At 43.6% G+C, this 8,628-nt stretch overlaps 1 pseudogene; it reads right to left on the reverse strand.

The window, feature by feature from the left end:
• Positions 1–235: 235 nt before the first annotated feature.
• LOC124993679 (beta-1,4-galactosyltransferase 2-like) lies at positions 236–1,443 on the reverse strand (annotated as a pseudogene).
• Positions 1,444–8,628: the final 7,185 nt, after the last annotated feature.

An 8,628-nucleotide genomic window follows, 5' to 3' on the forward strand; every position in this document is an offset into this window, starting at 1 on the left:
TGCAGGGGCTGGCCTGACCCTGACAGGGAGGGGTGCTGAGATGGGGAGTTAGGTAAGAAGAAGTGTTAGAAACCCCTCAAAGCAAGCTCTGAAACTTCTTTGTACAGATGGTAGGTTGACTGAAGACCTTCAGAGAACAGCCCAGTCTCAGTCCTGGGGGTCCCTTATAGAGCAGCTGCCAGTCAGGCAGGAGGTCAGTCCTCTGGCAGGCAATCCTTGGCACTGAGAGCCTTTGTCAATGAATGTCAGCCCTGAGGGGTCCATGATAGACCAGGCAATGTCCACTGTGATGTAGGAGAGACACCTCCAAGACCAGCTTCATGATCAGCTTCGTGTTTGGAATCTTGGTAAACCTCTCGGGGTTGGGCTTGTTATGCTTGTTCTGATCTTGCTTGATCACGTGGTAGTGACCTATTCACAGTTCTGGGTGTGAGATCTTCATCTCAGGGGGATCCCGTTGAAGATGTTATCATCCTCACCACCCCAGCTCCAGTACTCTTGGGGAAGCCATTGATTCTCAGAGACAGTGTCTCAGAGACACTTCTCCAAAGTAGTCAGCATAGGGCTGCTGGAACCCAAACTTGTCCATGGCCATGGCAAAGTGGTGGGATTGCTGCTGCAGATTGCGATCATCCACTGGGACCAGGTCCGCATCACTGAAGATGAAGCAGTCCTAGGCAGTGTCCTCCTTCAATGCCTCTAGGAAACCCCACGTTGAGCAGCTTGGTGGGGTCGAAGGTGTCCTCACCATGCTTATTGATGACACAGATGACATAGGTGCCAGAGGCAGCTGCTACTGCCTCAAGATAGGGTGCACACTGTGCAGCCAGTAGTGCAGGTGATGCTCCCAGTGTTTGAAGGGGATGGTGACTGTCACTGTCTGGGCCTGGGTACCATCAGGCAGTGTTGTAGTGGCCACCTGGGAGCTGGCTGGGTTCTCCCTTTTCACCTGCTCCAGAAGCATGGGTGAGGTGAGCTTGATCAGCAGCCAGTCCACTGCAGGCAGGAGAGTGTCAGAATCAGGGTCTTTGCCAGAATCCAGGGACACCAACTGCCTGAGGTGCGTAATGGAACTCCAGAAATAGCCCTGTCAAATGGACTTGAACCCATGGGTTGGGACTCCATTCTTCCAGTCACAATAGAAAGACCCTTTTCCCACCCCTATAAATAGGTTTTACTCAACAGGTGGTGAGTCAGGACATGGTGACAGGATAGGAACTGTGGGGCCAGGCCAGACACTGGGGACTTCAGGGAGCCCAGAGCTGGGACCAGTAGTGTTGGACCAATAGTAGTTGGTACTGCTGCTGGCTTCCGGGTGGAGGCCACAGGCAGGGCTACAGGCATTTAAGTGGATGAGGAAAGCCAGGTGTTGACATAGATTTTAAAGTACGGGATCATGACCATAAGGAAATACAGCAGGCAGAGAAGGAGCCTGCTTTGCATATGCACTCTAGCCGTCACCCCGCAACCAGCCCACCAGCAATCTGCTCATCCTTCAGGCCAACCTGGCCTGAGAGAAAGAAAAGAGAAAGAGAGACAGGCCCTGAAGTCAGGGCAGGATGGGCAAGGTTGCCTACCCTCTTTCCCAGCTGCTCACACTGACAGATCCACAGTCTCACACTTACCCGTTCATGCCCTTGACCCTCACAGACTCACACTCTACCTGCAGTCACCCTGACAACTGCTGGCAACTCAGGGCTCAATGTCTTCAGCCACACCCCAGTACTAAATCACGTGCACTTGCATTCCTTGTCCTCCCTGACACACATGCACACCTAGGCACACAACCTTATTGCACAATTCTACATGTATGAACTCCCAGGAACACGGACACAGGAAGTGTGATCACACAGGTTCGTACGCAAGTATGGAAATACATTTAGTTTCTGACCTGCATATGTACTTGTACCCCAGGAAACAGACACCCTACAGGGTAGCATCCTCCACCCAGGGTTCAGGGCTTGAGAAAGGGGACCACTTACTGAGTACTTACCATGTAGGAGCACTTTACACTCATGACGTCATTTAGTCCTTCCAGGAGCCATGGTGGGAAGTGGTTTGGACATTCAGGTCCCAGGGGCAAACAGGCCAGGCCAACTGAGACCAGGTTGGGAACTGGATCTCAGCATTCAAGGGGGCCTAAATGTGGACAGGATATTTATGAGATCCTTTCCCAATGGAGCAAGGGGTCAAAGTACAGGGTGGGGTGGGGGACACCCTAACTAAGACAGACCAGCTCTGGAGCCTGCCTAGCACAGCTAGTTCACATTCCCTTGACCAAGTCTTTCTACCCTTGGAGATACATGCACAGGACAAAGACTGGCACAGATATATATTATTCTATCCTTATTTGTAGTATTTGACCTCAGAGAATAATTCAAATGTAATCTGCTCTGTGTTACCACCATTTTGCACAGATTATATGCTCAAAAGGTCTTCTTCCTCCACTTTCAAACCCAAATCTCCAAATCCTTGGTTCAAAGAAATGAAAATCTCCACACATGCCAGTCCCAGAGGAAACAGATCTAGAGAAAAGGATAAGACTTCTCAGAATAAGGAAAGGGTCCTGAGCCCATATGGTACAACAAGTGAAAAATTAACTCCAAAATGCTCAACAGATAACATTTCCAGAGAAAAACAGCAAGAAAAAGGATGATCCCTTTGAGTAATGTGATCAGAGAAAGTGTTTTGTAGATGAGATTTGCACTGGATTTTAAAGAATATGAATTTTGATGGACAGAAAAGGGAGAAAATTTTAGGTAAACATTATTGTGGACCCAAGGTCTACCATTATTGCCACTATTATTTGTCTTTGTGTATCCTCTGGAACCAATACCTATGGCAATTATTCACTTGGAAGGAAATTCCACAAAGCACAAGTAAGGAGGTGAATAAAAATGAGATAGGATAATGAAGAAAGTCATAAAAGAATATGTTCATGAGCTGTTACCATTATGTTCAAAGGAAGGTCCACCCCATTAGGGATTCTCTGAGAAAGTGTGAAATGTGCCCCAGAATCATTCCACTGGGGGCAGGAGGCTGAGGCATTTACTCACCAGCTGTGACACAGACCTCACTGATTGAAAGTGTATTTTTAATATTTTACTTTGTACCTACTTGTGGCCCAGGAAGCTCTTGAGATGTCAGAGAAAACCTGAAGAAAGAGAGTTTCGGCATGCAGGAAACTCCTTCAATTCCTCTTTTACCTCATTAAAGCATTTTTTCCCTCAGTCTTCCCTAGTTCAATAGATGGTACCACAGTCTATCCAAGAGCAAGAGTCAAAACTTAGGAGTCATTTATTCATCCATTTCATTTATTAAATACTTGTCCTGTGCTGGGTGCTCATGCAGGTGCTGGGTGCTAGCAAGTCCTACATACTGTACTCTTAAAACATCCCAAATTAGTCCTTTGCTCTCCAAATTTATTCCTATATCCTTAATTTGGAGTGGGGTTGGCCATTTACAATTGTTGCTAAATTGAGAAAGGCGCCCATCTTTGTAACCCTCATTGTGCAACTTCATGATCCATTCACATACCTCTTCACTAAGAGCTATGTGTTTTGTACTTGATTTTCCAATCTTGCCCCTTTCAGTTCCCTATCCAACCAACCAGATTTTTCACCTTACATGTAAGTCTGGGTATAGTCCTAGCTTAGGCCGTTTTTCTTTCTACATCCAAAGTGGATGACCAGGTGCTCTATCATTCTCCTCTCATTTCACCTTTCAGGGTGTTGGGGATGGTATTCTGTCCTCCAAAGGACAGGTTGAAGTCCTAACCCCTGGCACAGGTGAACAGGTCCTTATCTGGAAATTGGGTGTTTGCAGATGTGATCATTAAGAGGAATTAATTCTGGATTAGGGCAGCTCTGATTCCATTGTCAAGTGTTTTTATAAAAAAAAGGAAATAGAGACACACGCGCAGGGAAGGAGGCCAGATGAAGACAGTCAGAGATTAGCCTTATGTTGGCTCAAACCAAGGAATGTCAAGGGTTGCCAACAACCACAGACGCTGGAAGCTAGAAACTAGAAAGAGCAAGGAAGAATTCTTCCCTCTCTCCCTTCCTGCAGAGGGTAAGATCCTGATGATACCTGGACTGGGGTCTCCAGCACTGTGATTGTCTCTTGTTTTAAGTCTCCCAGTTTGTGGTACTTTGCTGCAGTAACCTAAGGGAACTAAGGCACAGGATGGGCCCTGGATGGGCTGTGGTACAACAGCAGTCCACCTTCACCTTGCACGCACACACCACAGAGAAGCATTCTACCACTAAACTACATTCCTAGCCTCCCAACTTTTTTGTCTACATTCCCAGTCCTGTCCTTTACTTTGAAATTCATGTTTTGGTGTACCGCAGACCTTGCTTTCTAAAATTTTGCTCCTCAGGTTTGACCCCTAAACTCTTTACTGATGTGGTTGGGTCACTATTATACACATTTCCTGTGCTGTTCTGGATTCCTAATGAATAGAGACCCGGCTTCAGTCAGTGCATTTTAGATCTGAGAATTGACTTGTCTCTGAACATCTGATAAAGGATTGTGGATCTCTATTGGGGTGGTTGATCCCAATCTACTAATCCACTATTGATTACTTTTGATTATGTGCATATTTAGCAATGTTCTTTTTGGCTTGTCTTTTTTTCTGTACCTAAAAATATGTTTTTTTTTTTTTTTTTTTTTTTTTTTAAGCATATTAAGCAGGTTTATTTAAAGGGAATAATACAGACTTCTCCCGGCAGGGAGAAGGGGGCCATGGCTGATGTTCTAAAGTCCCAAGAAGTGAGCACACCCTGCATCTTTTATAGGTTAAAGTCTCTTTTGTTCTCCAGTTCTTTCCCCCCTTATCTCTCCTTCCTGCCTTGTGACTAGGCCCGGTTTTGCATAAGTGAGAAGCCAAGGGCAGGGGGAGGGCCAAGGTGATTCAGGCGGGTAAGGGCCAGGGGGCATTAATTAGCAGCTCCTTGTTTGCAGTCCTTGATAAAGGCAGGTAAATTTGGTAATCAATGGGCTCCGGAGATCCTTGACATTCCATTCTTCCAGGGGCAGTCTCCAACTTCCAAAGGCAGATGGCTTCATGGCTTCATTTCCTTGAATTGACCCGATTTTCTATTTCTACACTAACTACCTGTCCTTAATTCTGGCTTCATTCCCCCCTTTAGCTATAGGAACTCCTAACTGCTTTAAGAAAAAGGGGGCGTCGGTCGTTCTGGCTGCTTCGAAGCTGAAAGGGGGCAGCGAGGGGTAAAGCAGTTTGGAGTTCCTTTTTTTAAAAATCGGGTCAATCGAGGGGTCCAAGGTAGAAGTCTGGTTGGGGAAGAGCAGGTTGTAAAGTCATCTGGGGGTGGGTGCTTCTGTGATAGAAGAACAAAAAGACATGAGTACTGAAATGAGATTAGTACAAAGTTAAATGTTTTATATACCATCTCCATAAATCCCTACAAATCAGGCCCTTGTTGCTTCCCTTTCCACTTTTCTCTTTGTTATGGCAATTACTCTAACCTTGCTTCTGCCTGTAAAGTTCTGTCATGTGACCACTGATATTCCATAAACTTATCATCTCCATTACCATGAAGGACCTGGTTCTCTAAAAGCATTTCTTACTTTTCCTCATGACCCAAAGAGAACAGCCACAACTGAGGTTTACAATGATGTTGATGACCTTCTCATCAGCACGTTCTTATTTTCTTGGTAAATATTGTGTTCTCTGGGTCTGTTGCCCAAAGCTTGGTCCTTGTCCCTAATAATGGGTCCTCTTATAGCACAGAGTTGGCAGGTAGGCTGTTAGTCTTTGAGAAGTATATCCATTCTTGCCAGCTTCTGTTTTGAGCCTTTTGATTTCTTCCTTGCCTGCCTGCTCGAAAAGACCTAGTATTTATATATTTTATTTAGTATGGGCCATAGCTTTCTTCCAGCTGCCAAGAGACATCCTAGCAGGTATTAGTTCCATTTCTTATGGTCTTTGTTAGGGTATTAAATTCAGTATTATAGGAGGATACTCCCCAGCAGTAAACTCTCTGCTGTGCATCTTGATGTCTTATATTCTTTAACCACACAACCTCATTTTCCTGTCTCATATATACTCACTTTGCTCCTACCAGTTCGTGTGGCTATCCCTGCACTCTTTAAGTGAATTGCTCCTGTCCCTTACTTAGCAGGTCCAGAAACTCCTCAGGTGGGTTATGCTGAGATTTGACCCTTACTAGGTGTTTAGTGGCTAGAAGGTAGGTGGGAGCATTTCCTGAGCTTTCAAGAGTAGATATTGCCTAATCTGCAAGCAAGAGGGATAGGTTAGCCTTTAACAAGGAGAGGTGTGACATTTCTCCTGACCCATCAGGTTCAGTTATATTTGGGTTTCAATGTTCTCAAGTGTATTGACCCAGATATCTCTAGTCCTAGGGTCCCAGTTTCTAATTGGAGCCTTTTCTCTGTTGTAGCAGAGATGCTGGGGTTAGCAGTTCAACTTCCTCTGAAGTTTCACTACAGTTATAATTAGGTTCTCCAACTGACCTTAGCTTTCCCCAGCATTCAGCAGGAGGTGAGATAGCTCAAAAATTTCATGTAGAGTCTACTTTTTGGGACCATATCTGATACCCATCATCTTAGGTTAAATTTTCCTAGAAATAGATTGGAAATAGAAATTTATGTGTAGGATATTGGGACATGTCCTCAGAAACAACACCTTGAAGGAATTACAGGAAGCAGACTGGGCAGAGAAAAATATTCCACTGTGATAAAATTATAAGAGAAGTCTCAGAAAATCCTCTGGGGTTGTCTGGAGCTGATATAGCTTTTGAATTACTCTGAAATTGATGCAAAGGTAACAGGTCTTCAAACTTGGCTTTAACCAGTAATTGGATGCAAGCTGCCCTGGGAAAGGAATTGTAATCTTGAACAAGGCAAGTCCCTTTGACAGTTGTGGGAGAGAGGTGTAGCTATGAGGTATCTGGCAGTCAACACACCCAGCAGCTTGCAAATAAGTGGCTTTGTCCTGACAGGGCATCTCAACAGTGTACTAGAGCACCCAGGATAGTACGCAACACATTCCTACATTTATTTGTTTTTTGAAGCCTAACTTCTTAGAATATAACTTCTAAGAGATCAGGGCCTTGTCTATCCCATATACTGATATCCCCTGGCTCCATATTTACTCATTAAGTATTTGTTGACTAAATGATTGAAATGAAAGTGTAATTAAAGCATATTTATAGATGTCACATTTTGTAAACTGACAATCATTTGGCACATCACAGGGAATACTGATAAATGAAAACACAAATAGGCAAGCGTTCATAGGTATTTCCTCTACTTTCACACTAGAATACAAATCTTTTTTTTTTGCGGTGCTGGGGATCGAACCCAGGACCTTGTGTTTGCAAGGCAAGCACTCTACCAACTGAGCTATCTCCCCAGCCCTAGAATACAAATCTTACATGAAATTTCTTACATTTTAAAATCGATACCACGTCTAACATATTAAATGAATTGACAAATGTCATAAGCAAAATATTTATTTTGACCATGACATTCCACTCTGATGTGAAGTCTTAATGAACTAAATTGGCTGTTACTGATATTAAGGAATATTCAAAGAGATATTATAGTTAGATCATCTCTTGAAGTTGGATGGACACAATAAGTAAATTTTATTTTTGATCTAGATTTCATTAATATTCACTTTGAGTGGCCTCCAAGAGATGTCTACTTTTGATTCTACACAGAGGTTTTCAAATATTTTTATAATACTATAAACATATAGAACTTTCTCAAACATTTTTGATACCATTTTCTACTGAATTTTGGCACTCAGATGGTGTGAGAAGAAAAAGTTAAGGTTTGATATATTATCTTGTCCACTTTGAAATATTTCCCATTGAAAAATGTCACAACTTAACATTGGGGAAATGTTTACCCATCCCAATTTTAATAACCACAGTGTGTGAGTTCAGATTTAGAAATGAAAGTGCCAATGGAAAAATCAGGAATGGCAGCAACAAGTTTTGTGGCCTTGCTCTTCAACAAAGTAAGTGTAACTAAGGAAATTCATTTTCTTTTAAACCCAACAATTTCAAGTCTCTGGAGCTTGTGTTAAGGGTATGCAGCAAATGAAGAAAAATTTATTTGAGAAAGTCTACTAAATCTAGGTAGGAATAGCAAGACTCTGTAGTACTCGATCTGTGACTTGCTCCCTCATCCATACCCGCAGGGCAACTTGACTACAACTCCATTCCAGATGGGTGTAACCAAAAAGTGAGATTCCTTTCTAAACCCCCAATCAAGGAAGACAGTAAGTATCTCACAGGGAGTGACAGGCTTCTCTGAGTTGCAGAGGTGGAATTCTTTGTGAGTGTAAGAGATCAGGGTGCCTTTCATCCACCTAGCCTCAACTCAGGAAGAGGCTCTACCTAGACAGGGCAGGTTAAGAATACTGGATCCCTAATTACTTTTGTCCCAATTGACTACCAGAGTGGAAGCTCCATAGCAGAAGAGGCAAATTGAGACTACCAGGGGATAATGCCCTTACTTCTCCATACCCAGAGCAATTGACTCAAAATCTTTTTTCCCATGAGAAGAGACAATCCATAAGAACACAGCTCCAAACTCTTCCCAAAGGTCCCAACTTGAATTGAAAAAGTG

The sequence above is a fragment of the Sciurus carolinensis genome, chromosome 9 (assembly GCF_902686445.1).
Source record: "Sciurus carolinensis chromosome 9, mSciCar1.2, whole genome shotgun sequence".
NCBI lineage: Eukaryota > Metazoa > Chordata > Mammalia > Rodentia > Sciuridae > Sciurus > Sciurus carolinensis.